Source organism: Rhinopithecus roxellana, chromosome 3 (genome assembly GCF_007565055.1).
Source record: "Rhinopithecus roxellana isolate Shanxi Qingling chromosome 3, ASM756505v1, whole genome shotgun sequence".
Classification (NCBI taxonomy): domain Eukaryota; kingdom Metazoa; phylum Chordata; class Mammalia; order Primates; family Cercopithecidae; genus Rhinopithecus; species Rhinopithecus roxellana.
This window is the reverse complement of record NC_044551.1, coordinates 178,230,397-178,254,423: the sequence shown is the minus strand read 5'-3', so window position 1 is coordinate 178,254,423 and position 24,027 is coordinate 178,230,397. Positions and strand designations below refer to the sequence as shown.

General features: G+C 37.8%; 1 protein-coding gene across 1 annotated transcript in view; it reads left to right on the top strand.

The window, feature by feature from the left end:
* Positions 1-24,027, top strand: part of TENM2 (teneurin transmembrane protein 2) — a 1,294,091-nt gene that overhangs the window by 264,738 nt on the left and 1,005,326 nt on the right. The window lies entirely within an intron of this gene.

The following is a 24,027-nucleotide window of genomic DNA, read 5'->3' as shown; positions in this document are numbered from 1 at the left end:
AGTGCCTAAAATAAAGAACATCTCTCAATAAATGATGAAACAGTTGAGAAACACATTTAAAATTATATTTATTCATGGACAAATTTATAGACTTTTTATATTCTTATTTATTTATTTATTTTGAGGTGGAGATTTGCTCTTGTTGCCTGGGCTGGAGTGCAATGGCGTGATCTCAGCTCTCCACAACCTCTGCCTCCCAGGTTCAAGCGATTCTCCTGCCTCAGTCTCCCAAGTAGCTGGGATGACAGTCATGCGCCACCAAGCCCGGCTACTTTTTTGTATTTTTAGCAGAGATGGGGTTCCTCCATGTTGGTCAGGCTGGTCTCAAACTCCCGACCTCAGGTGATCTGCCTGCCTCGGCCTCCCAAAGTGCTGGGATTGCTGGCGTGAGCCATTATGCCCGGCCTTGTTAGCCTTTACTGGGATTTTATTGAAGTTTTCCTAAAAATACTTTTTCATAAGCTTGTATTTTCTGATACTGGGGCTCCCCTTAAGTATTCTTGTGCTGACATGACTAAATAATATGAGCAGCATCATTCCTGTAAAGAACAGGAGGAGAAAACAAAGTGACTTTCGTAGGTGGCCTTTTTTTCGCCCTATTTGTCCCTGTTTATACTGATTCTTTCTAGTAACCATTTCTTTAGAGATAATATTTGCCCACCTGTTGTTGTTGTTTGATTCCCCTATTTCTTTTTAATGATATAACTCCTTCAGCAAGCTTTTTAATATTTTTAAATTCCACTCATTCTGCCGATCTTTTACCTCGTGTGTATCAGTTAAGTTAAAAGGTTTCCATGAAAAAAGAGGAAAAAGAAAACAGACAGCCCAACTCTAAGTAGCCAATCAATAGATTTATTGGCTGATAAAAGAAAAGAGCAGAGTTAAGGAGCGTCAGGGTGCGTTGACCCAGCCATCTATAATGTCATCGGGCAACTGGGTCCTTTTCCAATGTCATTTCACCTTTTGGTTATTCTATCTATGCATTGGCTTTGTCCTATGCATGGCTTTACTTTGGCCGTGCATGACATAGTGGACAGCAGCAATCAGGAATATGTGCTGCCTTCTTCATGTTCAGCAGGAGAAAGGATGCAGTTCTTCTTTTGTTCTTAGAACAAGAAAAATTTCCCGAATGTCTTAAGAAACCTTCTTCTCATGTCTCCTTGCATTGGGCTAAGTCTTATGTCCGTTCTTGAGCCAATTCCTCTTCTACAAAATGGGAAACAGGTAGGGTGGATGGTGAGGAGTAGCCACAGTGTCTATAAAAACATATCTCCATCATTGTGCTGTATCTTTTCTTTAAATGTTCTGGTGACAGCTCAAAACCAATATTCCCAAAATAGATCACCAACTTTCCTCTTAGAGCAAATCCAATTCCAAATTTTCCTGCACTGTAAATTACATTTACATTTTCTTTATTATCCACTCCATAAAACAAAGCATTACTTTTGATCCTGTCTCATTCACACCCTAAACCTGAAATAACATAGCAAGCAAAATACTGAGTTCATTCATTCAGCTACTATTTATGCAGCCTGTACTATACACTGGGCACTAGGTTTATAATTGTATATACAGCATAGTCAGGCAGGTTAGAAGTAAATAAAAATGGCATGCAATAACAGAAAAAAAAATTCTTGTTCCTTGCAAACACTAAACAAACTTGCATGTACTTATAGGGTTACAAATTCTGACAAATGCTCTGGAAGCAATATATAGGGTAATGTGAAAGATGGAGTCAAAATGAAGTTCCTATTAAATCGGGTGGATAGGAAAGAGTTTTCTGAAGAAGTGACACTTAAGTTAAGTCCTGAAGAGCAGAAGGAGGCAGAGAGGCAGACAGGCAAAGAGAGAGGATGAACATTGCACACTGAGAATCACGTACGATATAATCAAGGAACTGAAAGGATTCCAGCAAGAGTGTGGTATAACACGACTCAAGAGAAGGGTGCTTCACAAAGAAAGGATTGATGACATGGTTCAATGTTGCCAAGGGGTTGAATGAGATGAGGACTGAAGAGCAATTGTTGGATTTGGCAACATGGGTATCTTTTGAGGCCTGAGCTGGAGCAGTTTTAATGTAGCGATGGGAACAGGAGCAAGATTGGAGTGGTTTGAAAAATGATTGCAAGATGACAAAGTGGAGACATGATATGTACACAACTCTTTGAAGACGTTTTTCTCTGAAGTGGAATAAAGTAATGGTTGATAGCTGAGGAAGATTGCATCATAATGGAAGTGGATTGTTTATTTTTGTTTGTATTGAGATGAGACTAAAATTCTCACCTACACAGCCTAGAACTACATGAGGGCCAGGAATTTTTGTCTGCTTTGCTTGTTTTTGTTTGTTTGTTTGTTTAGGTTTTTTATTTGTTTTCTTTCTTTTTTTTTTTTTTTTTTTTTGAGATGGAGTTTCGCTCTTATTGCCCAGACTGGAGTGCAGTGCAATGGCGTCATCTCTGCGCACTGCAACCTCTGCCTCCCAGGTTCAAGAGATTCTCCTGCCTCAGCTTCCTGAGTAGCTGGGATTATAGGTGCACACCACCACACCCTGCTAAATTTTGTATTTTTAGTACAGATGGAGTTTCCCCATGTTGGCCAGGCTGGTCTTGAACGCCTGACCTCAGGTGATCTGTCCGCCTTGCCTCCCAAAGTGCTGGGATTACAGGCATGAGCCACCACACCTGGCCTGTTTAGGTTTACTAATTGATGTACCCCTAACTCATAGAAAAACTCCTGACATATAGTAAAATACTGATTAACCTTTGATGATGAAATAAATGAGGTATATAGTTGACCCTTGAACAACATGAGTTGGAACTGCATGGGTTTGCTTATACCTGGATTTTCTTCCTCCTCTGCTGCCCCTAAGACAACAGGACCAACCCCTCCTCTTCCTCTTCTCCAGCCTACTCTATGAGAAGATGATGAGGATGAAAACCTTTATAATGATCCACTTCCACTTAGTGAATAGCAAATATATTTTCTCTTCTTTATGATTTGTTAAGGACATTTTATTTTCTCTCACTTTCTTTATTGTAAGAATACAGTATGTAATATTATAACATACAAAATATGTCTTCATTAACTATGTTACCAGCAAGGCTTCCAGTGAACAGTAGACTATTTGTAGTTAAGTTTCTGGGGATTCAAAAGTAATACACAGATTTTCAACTGCATAGGATCAGGGCCCCTAACTCCCATGCTGTTCAGTGGTCATCTGGACTAGATTATGTTTGTGTGTAGATGAGAAACATAAATCATAGAATAGGAGGCCAAAAATGCAAAATAGAATCTTTCAGAAGGAGTAAGGCTCAGATTCTGTGCATATGTAAATGGTTTGACATTTAACAGAAGCAGGGACATGTTGAGTTTTTTGTTGTTGTTGTTGTTTTTTTTCCATTGAAATAAAAGTGTAGGAAAAGATGGATGTAGACACAATGGGCTTCTAGATTTGGGATAAAATTGCCATCTTACAGCTTCTAGAGATTCTTAAAGAGAATGAGGCAAGATTATCAGATGAAAGTAAGGAGGCGCTTGCCGGTGTTGCTGAGACTAGAGATGGAACAGATGAAGAAAGGTAGTTAAATTTCTGGGAAATTTAAGGCAATGTATTGTGAATTACATGTACACTCTTTTGTCTGGTTGGATAATCCTTGTCATTGTTTATCCGCAGTGATGTAGTCTGAGGGTGAGTGGGGCCTCATGGCTGGTCAGGTTCCTGCAGGATTTTACCCTAGGAATTGCAGGTCATGGAAACTGAGGATATTTCAAAGGACATTATTCTAGTGGAGCAGGAAAAGAAAGTGAAGATTGGTGGGAGCCATAGGAAAAAAGAAAAAACCGAGTCCTTCGAGATGAGCTCAAAGAATTGTTGTAGTGAGGTGACAGGTTGTGAGGTTGTGTTCAAATGCTAGGCTGTCTGAAGCTGTGATTCTGAAGGCTGCATTGCTAGTTTCACTTAGTCACCTCCTCTGGACAGGCCATATTTCTCTCAGTGTCCCTCCAAAATGCAGATTTGTCTCCATTTCCTCTGCCCCACCCTTTTGTGAGATCTTGTAATATTAATTAGCTGCAACATCCTCCTAACACATCTCTGTGCTTCTGTCTTTTCTCCTCTCCTCTTACCTTCTCCCTGATCCAATTTTGTCTTCATTGATATCCAATTGATCTCAAAATAGTTTCTCCTTCACACAGTGTCTCTGCTCACGTCCTTCATTCTGTGTCTAGGACAAGTCTAAAAACCTTAGATTGGCCTTCAAGGCTTTCTGTTATTTTGTCATACTTCATACATAGAATTATTTCCCAGAAATTCTTTGAAAGGGGTCCATGTTGTACCCACACTGTCTCCTAATCTTTTGCCCCATGCCCTTTCCTGGGAAATCGTTCTTCTTCCTTTTTGTGAGTGAAAATCATTACTAGGATTTTTATCTAAATCTTTTCTACTATTATTTGCAGTTTACCGAAGATTAAGTCAAGTCTACCTTGTTTAGCCAAGAACTTATGTCATCCTTTATGTGTTCTTTTAATGTTACGATGATTACATTAGAGGTCTTCACATTTAAGCTTAAAGATATTTTTCTTTTTACGTCACATTTTAATGGCAAATTACAATAATGATAATAACTATCATAACAGTGACAAAATTGTCCAAATGTGGAAAAAATAGTTTCTATGTAATTTACATACCACTTCATTTAACACATGTTAACCTAACTCCCACACAGTGGAATATTAATTATATTTAAAGAAAAACAGGGCTGGTATTTTGAGTATTTGGAAGAATCAACAATGTGGAAATGCAGTTTCACCATGTGAGCCACAAGCAGTTAAATGGCTGCGTTTCCCGATGTATTTGTCCCAGGAATATAGCTGTGTTCCTGAAGCAGTAGGAATATTGTAGCTTCCTGTAAGTGTAGCCTCCAAGGAAGTGAGGAAGCCAAGAGGCCAGGTGTTCTAGGGAGAGCTTCGCCAGTGTTTGACGTGTGGAAAGAGGCACATTTGAAAGGAGCCAGGGGCATTCTGAGTGGATAAAACGTTAGTCACTGTAACCTCCGAGGGATAGGTGCTGGGCTTTTAGTAGGGCTGTGAGTGGTGTCTCTCAGTCTCCCAAGGGGCAGAGAGCCTTATTTCTAGGGGGAGTGTGACACTTCATCACTTGGATGCACCCAGAGTGCCATCCTGTGGCCTAAATGAGCTGTGTTTATGTGTAGTTGCTACAGCCTGTGGTATTTTCAAGGAGTTTTATGAGGAGCAAAAGTATAGTGGAAGTAAGATTTATCACGGCTTCTTCAAAGCGTGACCAAAATTAAAAAAAGAAAAGGAAAAGAAAAAAGAGAGAGAGAGAAAATGCAAAGGAACACCTTATAATTCCTGTCAAATTGGTTCCAATTATAATCCTCATCTGGCCTATTGCTGGTTCTATTCCGGTGTCTAATTCTTAGTTGCCATTTTAATTCCTCTGCTGGTTTCCATGGTTTCTTCCCCCTCCTTCCTCAAATGTACATTAGCAGTGATGTTTGCTTTTGTCTTAATTTCAAAACAGGTTTTTAAATGCTAATATTTGTAATGTCAAGAGAGTAGGTAACTTGACTTAAGGAAATATGGCATTTCACACTTGGGCAAATGGCAAAGAAACTGCCTCCCAAACAAAGGGTACACGGTAGCTCTTCCCAGTAGCTAAAGTGTGTGAAATCATAGTAAGGAAAATGTGGCATAGTATTTTAGTTCCATTCCTTAAATCTAGGAAGGGCCCAAGGAAACAGGTGTTCTCATTTACTTCTGGGGGAAGCAGAAATGACACAAACTTTCAGGGTGACAACTTCAAAGTGTATATAACAAATATTTCAAATGTGCATATATGTTGACCCAGCCAGCCTTTTCTTTTATTTTTTTTTAAAGAAATGTATCCTCAGGAGATGAACAGAACAGTAGACAAAGAATGCTATCTGTATTATTTACACTAACAAAAATTTTTCAAAAACCTGATTATTGAGTATAGGAGAATGGTCCAGTAAGTTACGGAACATCAAACAATAGACATGCTGAATGACCACTAAAAATGATGTTATAGAAGAAAGGATATTTCACAGCAGGGAAAGTATTCTCAATATATTCAGGGGCAACAGCAAATTATAAAATAGTAATTTGGGTTTTATAAACGACATATAAAGGAGTAAAGAATATCCCTACTTTCTTTCTAACTGGAGGTAGAAACTGGCAGAGAGGCAGAGCCAGATACTGGAGATCAAATTAGCAGCTTCCTAATATTCAGCCCTTGAACTTCACCCCTCCCACTAAACTGGGGTACTCAGTCACAGGTAGACACAAGTAATGACAGCCTACACACCATGGCTGGAGAGAATGCTTACCTTGTACATTTCCTTTTCCCATTGCTACCAATGAGATGAGTTACTCCTCCTCTCTTGGGAGGGAGTAACCAATGGGTTGGAAAGGGGTAGAACTAGTTCCTGTGCCTTTCTCATCTGGGAATGGAAATTTCATCCTTTCTATAGCAAGAGAGGGACACAGACTTTCCCAGTTAATACTCTGCAGCTTTTGACTGCTTTTTAATTAGTTTAGAACTAAGAAGAAGAGAGGATTGTTATCAGTACTGCCTCTGTAAACCCGAATAAATAAGTATAGTGGGCTACCACATTTGTGTATGTGCATGTGTGTGTGCGTGTGTGCATGCATTACTACATATACATAAAATGGCCACAGGTATCATATACCTATGCAAAATGTTTTCTACAATGAGCACGCACTGTTTCTATGAATTACATATATATGTATCTGTATATATGCATATGCATATAAATATAAAGAAAATGTATGTGTATATGTTATGTATGTATTTACATACTCTAATATTTGTTATAGTATATTTCTATAGTATTATATTAAATTTTTATCTAAATATCTGTATATTTAAAAGGAAAAATTTAGAAGATGTGATGACAACATTGACCTGATGCCTAATCATATCCTAAATTTCTTTTGTGCCTTGAAAAAAGCAAGGGCAAGTTTTTGCAGTAGTTGGTGGGGAGCTGCCTGTTTCCCACAGATACATAAGTAGGAGGAACACTTCTGCTTGCCCATGTGTTTATATGTTAGGGGGTAGTTTCATGTTGGTTGGTGCGGGAGGAGGAGGTGGAGGGCACTTGTGTGTAAGAATGGCCAATGGTGGGGAATGTGGTGCTTCATATTCCCAGCTTCCCACGAAAGCCGCCCTACTAACATTGCCTTGGGTTCATCCACTTAGCTGTCCAGTCATCACCTCATCATTCATTTTGACAAGTTTATAGCAAATTAGCAAGCACCAGGATAGAAAGTATTAAAATACTTGTCCCTAACTTAAATGATTGAATAAAGCAGAATTTCAGAGATGAACTAGCTATTAAAATATTATCAATAAGAGGATGTCAACACATACTTAATATTACATATTAGGCTGCATCCTAGACCCTTCACAAGCACTGCCTTATTTGATCCTCCCAAACAACAACCCAAGAGCTAAATGAATTCTGATGTGTTTTCTTTTCTTTTTTTTTTTTTTTTTTTTTGAGACAGAGTCTCGTTCTGTGGCCCGGGCTGGAGTGCAGTGGCCAGATCTCAGCTCACTGCAAGCTCCGTCTCCCGGGTTCACGCCATTCTCCTGCCTCAGCCTCCCGAGTAGCTGGGACTACAGGCGCCCGCCACCTCGCCCGGCTAGTTTTTTGTATTTTTTAGTAGAGACGGGGTTTCACCGTGTTACCCAGGATGGTCTCGATCTCCTGACCTTGTGATCCGCCCGTCTCGGCCTTCCAAAGTGCTGGGATTACAGGCTTGAGCCACCGCGCCCGGCCTCTGATGTGTTTTCTATAGATGAGAAAGCTCAGACACGCAGAGCTTAAGGAATTGCTCAAGGTCATCCAGCAAGTAAGTGACAAGGCTGAATTCATACCTAAGCAATTTGACTCCTGAGTTCGTGCTCTTTGCTACCATCCCAAACAGGCTTCACAGCCTGATTCTTCTGAAGGTGACATTAATTAACTTTCTGAAGTCATCTTGCAGTTTTGAAATGGGAGGATACTTTTGTTTAATATCGAAGCCTTTTGGAGAAACATTATCAAAGTTTGAGGCTGTCAAATGAGTTTTATTAAAAATAATTAAAACAATATCCCAGTCATCAAGAACACATTTGTGTTGGAGGAAAAAAATAAATGATTGGTGCTTAAAATAGAAACCCCAAAGCAATGTGGAATCACATAACAAAATAAGATGAGGGTGCCAGCCTGCCTCCTCTGCCTCTTCTCCTCCCCTCCCAAATTTCAGTTTATCTTCTAGTTAAAAAGAACAAACCCCTGGGATAAATCATTTCATTTGACATCGTTCCTTTCTGCTTTTTTGAATTTAAATTTGAAAATGTGAAGCCTGAGAAATCCTCGAATCTAGCCTTTTTAATATGAAATTTAATTTAGGGGATGGCATGGAAGAAGAACTGTAGTGTAGAACCTCTAATGGATTTTTTTTTCTGAAGGAACATGAAATTAAATATTGGTAATTATTTGATACGCTTCTAAATGTAGGCTCTAAATCCATCCTATCACAGGAACTTCCAGATGTACCAAGCATTAGTGTGACAACTGAAATGGGGAAATGCTTAAAAAAATGATGAGAAACCTCATTTTCAAAACCAGATGACAGATACAAAAAGTTGGCAGTATGTCTAAAAGAAAACATAGCATGCAGAGGGAGCTCTAAAAATACTGTAAACAAAAACTGAAAGGCAACTTGGAATTTCACTTCAGAAATGTTGTAGATTTTAAAATAGCACCAGTGGCTTATTTTCCCCTTTACAATGAAATTTGTCGGATTTTTGCTGTAAGAATTATTTTTTGTTTAATACTTGTGCCAGTCTTTGTAAGTTTAATTTTTGTTTACATGTATTTTTTATTATTCTAAGATTTAAACGTGCTCTCTATGTTTCTGTATTATGAAAACGTGTTGAGCGTCCAAATGTGAGTGTGCATTGTGTTAATTCACTTCTGACTAAGGGCAGTGGTTCTCAGACTCCAATGTGTGTTCAGAATCCCACGGAGGGTTCCAGAAAACACAGATTGCAGGCCCTGCCCCCAGATTCTCTGATTCAGCATGTCTGGAGAGGGCCTGAGAATTTGTATTGCTAAGGATTTCCCAGGTGATGTCCATGCTGCTGATACCTAGACTACACTTTGAAAACACTTGACTTCCCTAGAGAGAGAAGCAGCTGAACATCCCCCGGGCGTTTCCATGCCTTTTTGTGAATATCAGGGTCCATAAGTTTGAACTGATGCTGTGTGTGTGTGTTGGTGGCAGAGTGGCAAAGCGGAGCGGCAAACAATTTCAGCATTGGCAGACTTAGCTGAATCCACAGAGTGGTCAAATAAATGAAAGAATTAGTAAATTATGGATTTTGGAGGAAAGAGATTAGAAAGCCATATTTGACTGAAACATAAATTTGAAAATGCCCAATCTGTATATACAATGTGTGCTAGAAGAAATGAAAAACAAAAATGAAACTGCAGGCCCCCAAAAGAATGTCTGATTCTCCACTAATTTATTGTCTGCTAATCAGTAAAGAGTGAATAGGCCAATAGAAGGGAAATATTTGCTTATCTCTGTAATTAATACTATGTCTGGGCAGCTTATACCCACCTTGTTAATTCTTGGCAAGATGACAGTGGGAAAACCCAGCCAGCATCTTTTGAATGCGTATGTTATAATATATACTGCATAGAAGAGTTTTCAAAATTTACTGGAGTGCCTGTAAAATATATAGCCCCTTCATCCATATCTTTAGGTCAGGTTTGAATTGAAACATTGTTGAAGTACATCCAGGAAAAGAGCAAATGAAATACAACTTATGAAGTACCAGTTCTTTTGAGCTTGGAAGAATTCAGAAAAGGCTGCATATAAATAAGGAAGGGAGTGGTAAATTATGGCCACTGGTTATGCCATTTAGCTAATGAACATCGTTGACATTTACAGAGTGTTGTCTCACCTTTCACCAGTGCACATTTTTTCCCGTTCTTTTTTCCTTCTTTCCTTCCTTCTTTTCTTCCCCCTCTGTCTCTCACCTCCTCCTTACTTCTCTCATTCTGTCCTTATATTCGACAAGTATTTTTATCCACCTACTCTGTGCCAGGCACTGACTGTACTGGGTAGGTTTGGGGATGGTACATTCATTTATTAAGATATATTGTCTCTTTACCTACATCAATCTTGTTGTCATTTAAGGAAGTTAGATATTAAGCACCTAATTTAAACTAGGAAAAATCCTATGAAGTAAGAGCATGTGCTGTGAAAGGATATGATGGTGATGGAGCAACCAGTCCTATCAAGGAATCAAGGCAGACTTCTAGGGATAAATGATGTTTGGACTCACTGTGCCTTTATACTCATGAAGATTTAAACATGCTCTCTAAATGTGTTTCTCTATCATGGACAGAAACTTTGCTTTGTCCACTCCTTATCCCCTTTCCCTGGAAGACTGCCTGGAACATTATAGACAATGAATTCAGAATTCATTGTGTTGAATTCAGAATTCTGAGCTCTGACTGTGAACAGGGCTAAGTAAAGGTTTATATCATAGTGGGGAGCCTTCCAGGAGGGCCATACGTATGTTTCTGTGCCCAAATATTAGCTAACGTGTACAGAGCTTTGCTGTGCAATATGGTAGCCACTAGCCACATGTGGCCATTAGCACTTGCAATATGGCCAGTTCAAATGGAGATGCACACTTGTCAGATTCACAACAAGTTTTGAACACTAGGTAGGAATAAAAGATTAGCCAGCCATGGTGGTGAATGCCTGTAGTCTTGGCTACTAAGGAGGCTGAGTGGGGAGAATCACTTGAGCCCCAGAGATCAAAGCTGCAGTAAGCCGTGATAGCGTCACTGCACTCCAGCCTGGGTGACAGAGTGAGACCTTGTCTGAAAAAAAGATAAGCTTTAGTAGGATAAAAGGATGTAAAATGGCTCATTCAAAAATATAACAATACTGAGGACACGTTGAAATAATTGTATTTTGAATCTATAGGGTAAAATATAGTATTGAAATTAATTTCACCTGCTTCTAAAAAGAAATGTTTTCATGTGGCTAGTAAAAATGTAACATAATGTATGTGGCTTATGTTATATTTATATTGCACACCACTGACATATAGTATAATGCATATTTGATTTTATTTGATGGAACTATCGGACAAGAGAGTTTAACAAGTATTGCAAACTCTTGCTCTCTGATGTTATATATGAGGCCATTCCATCTTATTTGTTTCTGCAATGTGGTGAACAGAAACATGTGTTTGAAACATGTGTTTATGCTATTACGTTGTAAAAAGCTTACTGTTTTGACCTATGATTTGATTGTCATATTGTGCATCTCAATACAAAACTTTTAGTATCTGAGAATGCTGCTAAGTGAATAGATTAGGTGAGCAGCTACTGAAAACTACGGCAATGGATGTAAATGCCAATGTATTTCTTTCATGAGTCCCATTTCTATCTTGTTTGCTCAAGAGAGTTTATATTGATTGGATGGTGTTGGTTTTATTTGGTGAAATGGTGATATATTCAGGCAAATTGGTTCTCTCTTTTGAGAAAGAATAAACTATGAGAGATGGAAGTAGAGAGGGACCATTCTCTACAGATACAACTTCAGCTTGTAGGTGTTTTAAATCCCTGAAAAGAAAAAAGTGCTAATGATTAGACTCTTTATATTCTGAATACATTCAGTGGGATTGTGGAGTCAGGAAAGAAAAGGAACGTGTTGCAAAAGTTGATTCCGAGGTCCAGCTTTGTGTGCTCACAAAGCACTGGAAGAACGAGAACTGGCTGCGTAATTGCAGTTGCTTTTAGCTGAGGGGCCTCTTTGGTTACAAACAAATGACTAAATTCAAGTGGAGTGATAGCACACAGAGCTATAAAAACAAAACAACACCCTTCCATAGGAAAATGTATAAACCTAAACATTAGCAGTAATGATGCAGAGTTCAAACAATGAAGATGCATGCCTAATGCTTATATATCTATTATGCTTTTAGATAATATTTTAATGTCTTATTGTGTCCTTCACTCACTTGGAATTAGGCAAGGGCAAGCAGTCATATTTCTTTTGATTTTCTTGAAGGAGAGCAAGCATAAGCTAAGGCATTCTTGCTGCTTTCACACAAACCAATTTGGGCACACTCAAGATATCATACAGCTTGTATTCCATATATGTGCTGAAAAATGGCCATGTGTCTGGGCCCACTTTATCTTACTAAGAGATGGAAGACATCCTACGAACCTTCTGAATTTCCTCTATGGGATTTTTCAGCTTGATTAAGAAAGAATCAAACTGACTTTGGACTTTTGTTTGGTGAGGCAGCAATGCATTTAGAGATTTTGCTTGTTAGTTTTACTTTGGGCATAATGTTGTTCTGATATGCAAAGTTAGAGCATTGAGTTTCTAGCCCAATCCTCTCAAAGGCCTGAAGGATAGATAATGTTGGAGAAATATTTATTGAGTGCCTACTATGTGCCAAGGCAGGTCTCAGTTTGGCAATACTAGAGATGAAACACTATTCACGATTGAAGTATATAGAAATTCTTACCAAAGATTTCTCAGGAAAGCAAAACAAGATAGAGGAATGTATTCAGGGCCAAGGGCAGGCCTTTTGGGGGGCCTAGTGTGATAAAGTTCTCCTGGCACTGGCTCAAGTAAGAGTTCATAAGATTAATTTGTTCCATGCCTCTGAAGCCCAAAAGAGTAAAGCTTAGAGGGCTATGAAATCTCTTCTCTGGGTTTAGGGAAAAGTGTCCAGAAACAGAAAGCCATAGAATAGAAGTACCAAAGGTGATAAAGAAAGACGTTAATGGGCTACAGAGCCTGAGTCCAAAGCATGGGGAAATTATTAGCTATTAGTATAGTTCAGTAAGTATGATGAAATCTTGTTTGTTAATGTGGGCCAACCACTGTTGTAAAATAGCTCCAAGAGAAGATTTATTTATCAGTCATTGTAGTAAGTAGGTGAATGGCTTTGGGAGGTTTCCTTTCACATTGTCATTTGTGGGAAGAAGGAGTCCAGGCTGACAGAGACTCTGATACCTTCATCATGTGTCTTTGGCGGTTATCTGCATTTTGGCCAGCTATGCAGGGAAAGGAACGCAGAGAAGCATCTAAGAGATTTGTATGGGTTATACCTGGAAACTGTACACAACACTTTTCCCTTTCCATTGGTGGCTCTCAGTTACACAGTCACAGCTAACTGCAAAGGAGACTATGAAATGGAGTCTAGATGCTCACTCAGATAGCTCAGCAACCAGTGGTCTCTGCTACATTGGTTCAACTAAACATTGATCCTTTACACCATTGACACAATATGACTTTTGCCTTGAGATCACTTTTGAATAGAGTTAACACAATAGCCCCATGCCAAGTCAATCCATATAATATTTCAGTTTTTCCAATATATCATACATATGTTCAGCTGGATGCTTGACTCTGGCCTTACATATCACAGCTCTCTGGGAAGAAGTTAAATGAAGTATAATATAAATGATCTCGTTCTTCTTTTGACCGTGTGGGCAACATGATGAATCCAAAGACCATTTATTTTGGAGTCAGCTAGACCTTGCTTTGTGTTCTTGTTCTTGACTTGGTAACTTTGTGGCTTTGGGTGTCTTTTTATTATTATTATTTTGAGACACAGCTCACTCCATCACTGAGGTTAAGTGCAGTGGCACAATCTTGGCTCAGTACAGCTTCTACCTCCCAGGGTCAAGCGATCCTCCTACCTCAGCCTCTTCAGTAACTGAGATCACGGGCACGGGCCAAGAGGCCTGGCTTTTTTTTTTTTTTTTTTTTTTTAATTTTTCATAGAGATAGGGTTTCTTCATGTTGTCAAAGCTAGTCCGGAACTACTGGGCTCAAAAGATCCACCCACCTCGGCCTCCCAAAGTGCTGGGATTACAGGCAAGAGCCACTGTCCCCTGACTTGGGTGTCTTAACCTCTCTTAGTCTTAGAGTCAACATTTTAATGAGAAAACAAGCAAACCAAAAAAAGTGACCTCTCAAAGTTGTCATAATGGTTAAGTTAGTTTTTAAAATGTAAAAATAATTTAAAAATTAAAATCTTATCAAGTCCAAATTTTTTTTGTACTAGAATAACTGTGAATTCCTATTTCTTAAGTGATTTATTTTTTACAAACTAAGAATGTAGAATGAATTTTCATAAATGACGTTTTAGCATCTATAAGGATAGTAATATTTTCTCTTTTACTCTTTAAGATGATTAATGTATTAACAATCAGTTACCTCTCCCCCAAATTCTGCCAGTTGTGCAGTATTAGGGCCATGTTTAGTGCATAGGTGGTGATTGTCTGACTGTTCGTCAATCAATTCCCCAGAGTCAGTTAACAACCTGAATTTGTTTAAAGCTCTGAAGCTCTGAAAGATTCTGCTACAACTGAAGCTCTGAAGATTCTGCTACAACTATGACATCCATTTTCTCCCACTTCAGACAGGATGAATACAAGGGAAGTTTACTTGAATAAGTGCCTATAAGCCTTACCTGCCAAATCAATTTAAAGTAAAGTTGGTAAATTCATTCCTGGGTTTTGCTTTCACCGAGATATTTAATACAAGTTGCTTGGCTGACGTATAGGAAAAAGAAAACGCATTTTCTACACTTCAGTAAGGATGAACAAGAGAACCCTTTACACTCATAAAGACTAGCTGGCATGGGGACCACGGCCTTCCAAGCTTCCAAGGATCACAGTTATAGTGTGCAGAACCAGGGAGAGAAAAGGTGAAAAGAGAAAAAGGGCAGTTTCAGGAACAGCTGCCTTCTTGAGACCTTTCCCACCTAGGGGTTGCCTCATTCAAAGTCTTCAAACAAAGCCCAGGAAAGAAAGGCGTTTGTGTCAGAACCGTGTCTAGTGCTAAATGCCTAGAGAAAGCGCTGTCCTCCCTGCTGTGCGTCACATGGAGATGAAATGTTAGCTCTCTATTATGCATTTGTGCCAAAGTCATCCCTCCACCCAGCTATCCTACTTCTAAGGTAGAGTAGATTCTATCTGGGTCAGCCAATGAACCAGCCCTTCTCTTACATTTCTTCAACTTCTCTCTTGTAGTCTGCAAGTATTTATTGTACTCTAGAAATGTAGTGCTCTTCTTCTCATGGAGCTTATATTACCAAGAAGGGAGGAGGAATCTTGACAATAAACAAGAAAAAAATATAAATGAGATTATTATGGAAAGTGACAACTGCTATGATATAATAAAAAATGGTATCTACCAGGAAGTAAGGGATGAATATTGAATTTCGATAAGGAGAACAGAGAAGGGCTTTTTGTATAGAGGGCAAGTGACTTGACACCTGAATGACGATATGGGATCAAGGAGACAGCCATGCAAAACTCGGAGGACAGACCCTTTTAGGAAGCAAGTGAAGGCTAAGGGACTGTGGGGGATATTTTTGGTTGGTTCAAGGAAAAGAAGAAGACCCTTGTGTGTGGAATAGAGTCAGTAAGGCTGAAGGTGTGATAACAGGAGATGCCAGATCAATTATTTCCTTATAGGCCATGGGAATGAATGAGTTTAGATTTTATCATAAATGTGATAAGAAACCATTTGGACCTACAGAGAATGTATTTCTTTCTTTTTTTCTTTTTTTTTTTTGCTTTATGTGGTTGAATATTCTATGCTACTGCAAGTTCTTTGTGTGTCTCGAGCTGTGCAATCAAAATCTTAGTCCCTAAGTCTGTCAAATTACAAGAGAAATGAAGAATCATAAAAAGAATTTTAATAAGATTTATTGACACTGTCAAATTGTGAACTCTTGAATGGCAACTTTATTTCTTTGTTGTAATGTCTTTTACATTCAGGATAGAGTAAAGGGTAACATCTTTTCCTTTTAGATGATTGTAATGAAGACTTTTATTTAATGTATCAAAAATTACACCATTTTGAAGGTCCTATTTCCACAGGGTGATTGCTAAAAGCCCATGTTCTTTCTTTAAGGCATGTTCCCCATTTAAAAGCACTTATCTTTGAAAGCATGAATGAAATAGTTAAGGGAATTGGTGCTAATTAGAAATGACAAGCTGACTATAAACTCCTGCCCTCTTTTCCTTCTTGTTATGTTTTCTAAGGGTTTTATGCAAAACATTGGCATAAATGCCTTCTTGGATATGAAAACATAGATTTTGATTTTTGTGGCCCTGATTTTACAACTACATTTTTTTCAAGATTTGTAAACTTATGAGAAGCAAAAGTTGTGAGAGAATTAAAAAACTGTAGACTATATCAATTAAAATATAAACTCCTCAAATGGAAAATAAAGAATATGTCAGTGTTGGTTTGCACGAAACAGTAGCTTTGCAGTACATGTGTTCCAAAGTTGGGGTTTAGTAGGATTTAAATTTTATTTCTACTTCTTGCTCTGTCTGCTCTTCATCAGATATATGGTGATGCCATTGAAACACATGCTACCACGTTTTTTTTTCCTCTCCAGAATTGTTAGGAAGTCAGGATTATTAAAGAGATGTTTGGAAACAATGAGTTTTTGATGGTGGTTTGTAAAATGTCTTGGGAAGCTTGATGAGGCTTGTGATTGCTGTTTTGTTAAGCACTCTTTATTCCCGTTCATTATGCATTCTTTTGGCTTTGGCTTTTGGGTTTTGGATGTGATCCTGCACTAAGTGGTGCCCACCCTGTAAGTGATGAAGTGCCTGTGGGTATGTTTTCTGAAACTGGCCCACTTGCACTGCACGCGATGCAAGTGAATGAGCTTCATATTGTCTATGGTGTTTTGGGATTCCCATAGTCCCTGGCGCCAATGAAAGCAGGCATTCAGGTTTAGCAACCCTTGGCAATGAGTAAGGTCAAAACTTTGAAGAATAAGTGGAAACTCTCCAGTTGTTACCCCCATGACAAATAAAATATATTGGTCAAACCAGGTTTTGTCATGAATCCAAAGCAAAGGGGCAAAGTGTAGAAATGATGGGCATATTTAATGGAGCAATTGTGATAGTGAGATCTGCCAGGGCATTTCTGCTAGGATTCATCTTTTCATTTTTACTAACTGTAAAGGTAAAAGATATTTATAGCAGATGTAATTGGGACTAAAACTATGTTATTAACCTCAAAATATAATGTAATGTAAAGACCATTAGTAATGTATAATATAAATATTGAAAAATCTGTGCAATTTATCCTATTTTCCCCATCTCCTTTCTGCTATACTTTTAAGGGGGATCTTTTGTTTGGCTGTTAAACCATCAGAATATATGGAAATATAAGTAGGAAAGACAGAAAGAGGGTAATATATTTGGATCGATTTACTTGGTGAAAAAACAACTGGAAAGAAAAGAAGAAATTTAGAAAAAAGACAAACTAATAAAGAGAGACGTTTTGGAGAACTTTGGGAAAAAGAAAAGAGAAAGTGGGGTAGCTACTACTTGGTGTGAGATATGGGGAAGATCAAGTGGTAAAACAACTTATGGGAAGTTTTGCTGTGTAAAAAGATAAGGGAGTTTGCTGAATGTTGTGAGATGCAATTTTCCATTAATCCCTCTGTATACTCAGAAAAAAGTTTCAGTAAAGATACCTACATTTTTCTTCAATACTCTAGGAGTTAAAATTTTGCTTCTTTCTCATGTATCACCACACTGAGATGGGAATCTTTCTATTTGACAAGCTTATAGATCAAGATTTTGATGGAAGAGCTTAAGGCACTATATCAATAAATTAGGCTATACAGATAAAATAGAATATGTAAAAAAGAGAATACAACTTTCCCTTGTTACCCTACCATAAAATAAGATCATACCCTATATAATGGTTTATTAATCTGCTTATTCCACTAGATACATTTACATACTTATAAATATGATAGTATTCCATTTGAAGATTATAAAATATTTCATTTTGTGAGGTACTACAATTGATTAATTCACTCTTCTATTTTTGGACAACCAATTGTTTCCATATATTTGGTTTTTATAAATTGTACTTCAATGAATATCTATAGAGCTAAATCTTTAGGTATATCCTAATTCCTTTTACTGGGACAAGAATGATGAAGAATAAATTATTTAGAAAGAAAAGGACCAAATAATAAGACAAACCTAATATTTTCTGGAGTGAAATGACAAGTTAATTGAGGCAAAGCAAAGCATCTAGGCAAGTAAAAAAAAAGTGGAGAACTTAAGTACAGAAAAATATGAAAATTAAGGAAAGAAAACCCCCAAAAGCTTTGCAAAGTGAATAAAAAATGATCCACAATCAATATAATTTTTTTTCTAAGGTCTGTACTACAGTTAAATGGACCAGTGAAGTGATGTAAATGTCAGAAGTAAAATAGAAAATACACTTGGTACACATAAATGCAAAAGAATGTAGTAACTAAAATATGTCAAGAATGACGGAATGACTATATTAAGTCAAGAATGACAGTAAGTGGTCCAAAGAAGGACAATAGGCTGAGATTCGTGAGAATTAATTTGGATATGAGAATGAGTTCCAAAGATTATACTCTCACATCTAAAAATGAAATGAAGACTAGGAAAAGACCAAAGTTAATGAAATCATGAAGCCATAGTGGGGACGGGGGAGGAAAATGCCCATTTGTTTTCCAAATTTCATAAAACAAGAAACAAAGAATACTCTTTCAAAATTCGTAATGATCGTTTTAAGAAAATAAATATTTTTCCAACCATAATTTGAATCAAAAGAAATAGTCTTTTCCCAATCATAATTTGAAGATATTATATTTTATGTTTTTCATTGTCTGTAAATGTGTTGCTATATATATATAGTGCCATGTCCATATCAGATAGGAATGTGTTCAGCTGCAAGGAAAAGAACACTCAACTAAGAGAGACTTAAAAATAAAAAGGGTAAACTTTCCTATGCAACAAAATGTCCAGAGGAATGTGCCTACTGATGTCAGTCAGCCAGTCAGAAACACTATCAGATGCTGTGGTTAATGGTTGCATTGCTGGCTCCCATAGGAACGACCCTTGTGGTCCCCATACCCTGGTGCAGTCCCCTCTCTGTAGATCTGTGCTTAGCCTATGAGGAAAAGTGATGTGAAGGAAATGATGTGGAAGTGCTATAAAACATTTTTGTTTTGAACATCCTTATTTAGAATTCTATGATCTCATTTATTCGAGGTGAAAGATAGGGTCTCCCTTTTTTCCTTAGTTTCTATCATGAAAACCTGGCCCAGTTTGCTTGTTTATTTATAATAACAAGCAAAGAAGAAATTTGTTATTCATACATAATTTAACACAAAGTTTGAAGTCCATTAAAACTTTAACACAAATACAGAAAACCTGAGAGAAGACTGTGGCTTTGCTCACAGGATCACTCTTTGTTCCTCTATTTTAATATGTGTAAGAACCATAATGCTACAGTTCACAATGACAAAAAAGGGTTTTCCCTAACGATTTCTGAAAATGAGAGCATGCCAAGAATAGATAGCATCTTAAGGCTTATGTATGGAAGAAAAATGTGTTAAATCAATGGTTCTCAAGCCTGGATGTCCATCAGAATCATCTGCAGACTTGTTAAACACAGAGTGCGGGGTGCCACTCCCAGAGTTTCAGTTCAGTAGGCCTGGGATGGGACAGCAAATCTGTATTCCTAATAAATGCACAGGTAATGCTGATACTACTGGCTAGAGAACCACAGTTTGAGAACCACTGTGTTAGACATATGGTAGACCAAAGTAAAAAATGTACATGTCAACAGGAGTCAAGCAGGTAATGCGAATGATGGAACATAGCTGAATGTCAGGCAACAAGAGACATTGAAGACGAGAGATCTGGAGACACATATGGTTGGATCTGGAGCTACTTCCCACCTATCTTCTACAGATTATATGCCACAGATTCAGTGATGCTAGACAATTTGAATTCTAAAGAGCAGCTGGAAATATATATTTCACGTGTAATTTCCTAATTTGCATATATTGAACAGTAACTAAAATATTATTTAAATAATATGAGTCAAATAAATGTGTCTTCATGACGATATGGCTATCGGGATCACCCGTTTAACACCTCTCCAATGGGCAAATGGTAACTCTACCCATTCTCTTTCCAAAACTGAAACCTGAAGATACACCTGCTTTATTTGAATGTAAATGTTGAAATCTTTGCAACATCAACCATAGATACAACTAACTGTTAGTAACTCACACATCTAATTTTGGTAACAACATTAAAAGAAAGAGTGGCTGTGAAATTCTGTTCATTACCAACTTGAATTCATCTTTTCCTCTGATTTTTTTTTTTTTTTTTTTGTCTCCTCATATCCCCAGCCCCCTAAGATGTTTTAAACAAAAAAATTCTAATAAATACTCTTATTATTGCTCATAAATGTAGGGTGTTAAAAGTGGCTAAGGATAGCAATATTCTCCTACTTCCAATGTCTAATGTACCAATAAAGTTAAGAGTTTATTTCATTTGGAAGCACGGAAGAAGAAAGCCTGCTGATTTGCATGGGTTGCGTTCTTAGCCTTTTATTTCTTGAATCACTTAAAATATTTTGCTAACCATCTGGTCACCTACAGATTCAGGAATAAACCAGTGCCAAGACACACCAAGTCATCTTGTAAACACTTTATACAAAAAAATAAAATAAAATAAAATCCTGGTCAGTTTATCCATCTTCATTAATGATTCCTAGCATAGTTCTTTTGTTTTCACTATGACTAACAAGTATCATCTAGTTATGAGAGGCCATTATACAAAATCATTAAAACATGCTTAACTGTTCTGTGTTAATTATGCAATGATAAATTATTCTTTATTTCTTCATTAACAGTATTGTAGCAGTAGAATTAGCATTGTTTGTTCCTTTTTGGAGGAAAAAAAATCATTAATATTAAAAAGTGAAAATTCTGGAAACTTAATGTTGTGGAATGACAGTTTTAATTTGATTTTCAAAATCCTATTTGCTGATCCCCTCATCTATAAAAGTTTAACCACTATGTCACTGTAATTACATCGGCTGTTTATCTCTTCTTTCACGGCTATGTCTAGGTCTGTGCAACAAACTGAGAGCTGGCATTAGACTCTGAATCAGGAGACCTAAGGGATCTTACTAAGTCTTCTGCTAAATTGAATCTAATAGTATAATTTAAATGTCTTCTAGCTTCACTCTCTGCTTTTGAATCATTTCATTATCAAGCAGTAAACAATTCAATCAATGCTTGTGGAGCACTGTGCTTGGCACTGTGGAAGACAGGAAAGCATTTTAAATGAACACGTATTTTCTGCCTTGTGCTGACGATTTAGTGTGAAAGTTAGGCCCTAATATAATTAACATAGAGCAAAATGTAAGCACAGATGTGGTGTAAAGGCAATATTAGGATGAGGAAAAGAAAACTATTCTGGCTAAATTGTTTATTATAATTTGAGCTTGGCCTCCAGCAATAAAGACAACACTAATCATGACTAACACCACAGTGTGTTCATTGCTGATTCTGGTACTTCTAAGAGCTTTACATGAACTAAGTCTTTAAATTCTCATAACATCTCTATGGGTTTGGTACTAGAATTATCCCATTTCATAGATGGGAAAACACGGAAAACTTAAATTAGGTCAGTGGTTCTCAAAGTATGGTCCCAGGACCAGCTGCATCAGCATTACTTGGAAATTGGTTAGAAATACAGAGTCTCATACCCTCCCCATCCCCAGCTGCTAACTAAGAAGCTCTGTGAGTGGAGAGCAGTCTACTTTAACACAATCCCCAGGGGATTTTGATGTGTTCCCTAAAGTTTATGAACCTCAACCTTAGATAGATAGGATAAGGGACGTAAAGGCAGTAGCGTATGTCATAGAGGTTATGTCTTGTTCCCATCTTTGCCACTTACTGCTTGTGTGACCTTGGATTCATTACTTAACCTCGTACAATCTCATTTTATTATCTGTAAAATGGGGAGAATAGTCATTGTTAATCCTCATCACTGTTTTCAGAATTTGATGAGATCATGCACATAAAACTTTTAACACAGATTCTGAAGCAAAGTAACCCCTCAATAAATGGTAAATTTGTTATACTGTTTGTCATCATGAACATCATCATCATCTTCTTCTTCATCATAATCATCGCCCCTTCCAGGTGCAGAGAGCAGCATGAATTAAGGCAGGAAAGAGAAAGTAGAAAGTAGTTTTCCTGGGTGGAAGGTTAAGGGGACCATTTCTCCCTTTTGTGTCAGAAACAGGTCACAAATAATGAATTGAAATATTAAGAACTCCACATTTATATCCTTCAAAAGACCTCTTGGATTATCTTTCCCCCACAGGGATCTTTTCCTTGATGTGCTTTTCTGGAACGTGCATGGATACAGTCTGTGCTGAATACATCCTTACTTTTTATTATGTTACCCCCTAATTGCTCTCATTTGAAAGATGTACATCGTTTCTTCCTTGAACAGAAGCCATGTCCCCTGGGTTTATTGTCTTTTTAGTGCCCTCCAGGGGGAGACTCTAATGGCTCCATTTTGGGGTCAGACTGAATTCAAAACCGGGCCCCATCCCTCATGAGCTGTGACTTCGGGCTAGTGGCCCCAAGTTCCTCATATTTAAAATGGAACTACTAAATTCAACATGTTTTTATAAAACAGGTTTGTTGACATATGTATTTTAATTTTAAAATTTAAATTGGGGTCCCTTTGGGTAAGATTATTTGGAAATTTGGAAGAGATAACACAAGAAGAGGATTATCAGACCAGCCTGACCAACATGGAGAAATCCCGTCTCTACTAAAAATACAAAATTAGCTTGGTGTGGTGGCGCATGCCTGTAATCCCAGCTACTCAGGAGGCTGAGGCAGGAAAATCACTTGAACCCAGGAGGCGGAGGTTGCAGTGAGCCGAGATCGCACCATTACACTCCAGCCTGGGCAACAAGAGTGAAACTGTCTCAGAAAAAAAAAAAAAAAAAAAAAAAAGAAGAGGATTATCAAGACGGCTTTTTTTTTTTTTTTTTTTTTTTTTGGTGCACAATAAGCTAAATAAGAACTGCAGCCCACTCATGGATTTATGAGATCCTAAAGATGGCGCCTCTCAGCAGGGCAAGGCAGGAAGGCAATAGTGCATAATTGTTCCTTCTTTTCTGTTCTTTTTTCTAGGTGATAAAGTATCTGTGTAGTAGTGGGGTTGTGGGGAAGATTAAAATGAAGGGTAGAGGTGCTGCAGACTTAGTAGCTGCTTAGCAAACTTGGAAAGTTAAATAAGATATATTTTATATTTTTAATATGGACCTGGGAAGATATTCCTGGAACTCTTCAGAGTATAATGCAAGACTGTCTCCCCTCAGTATTAGTAAATCAAAACCCACTTCTGTTACAATCTAGTTATGTAAATTTTGCCAAATCATGTCCCTTTCAGCCTTACTGTGATCAGGTAGCTATCACAAAAATTTCAGAGACTGGGTAGCTTATTAACAACAAACATTTATTTTTCACAGTTCTAGGGGCTGAGAAGTCCAAGATCAAAGGAGATTCAGTGTCTAGTGAGAGCTTATTCCTCATGGATGGCAACTTCTCACTGCATTCTCATATGGTTGAAGGGGCAAGCAGTCTCCCTCAGGCCTCCTTCATAAGGAAAACAACCTCACTCAGGAGATCTTGGCCATGTCTCAGAGGTCCCACCTCTTAATACCATTATCTGGGGGGCTAGGTTTCAACGTAAGAATCTGGGAGTGGGGTACAAATATTCAGACCATAGCAACTTCCCGGTGGCATTTTGTTTTAAGTAAATGAACCAATGAATGTAGACTTGCTAGTGTATATGAGTGCTTACTCTGTTAAGCACTATGTTAATGTTTTATGTAACAGTCACTTTTTCTCCTTATAATGCTAGCCTTGTAAGGCAAGCATTATTAACCTCATTTCACAGAGGAGTAAAGAAAAAGTAAAACAGTCTAAGAACGTTGTTCAAGGTATCACGGATAGTAAAGGGAGTTCAAGCTGGAATTCAAAGTCATGGGAGTGTATGCAGAAACTCT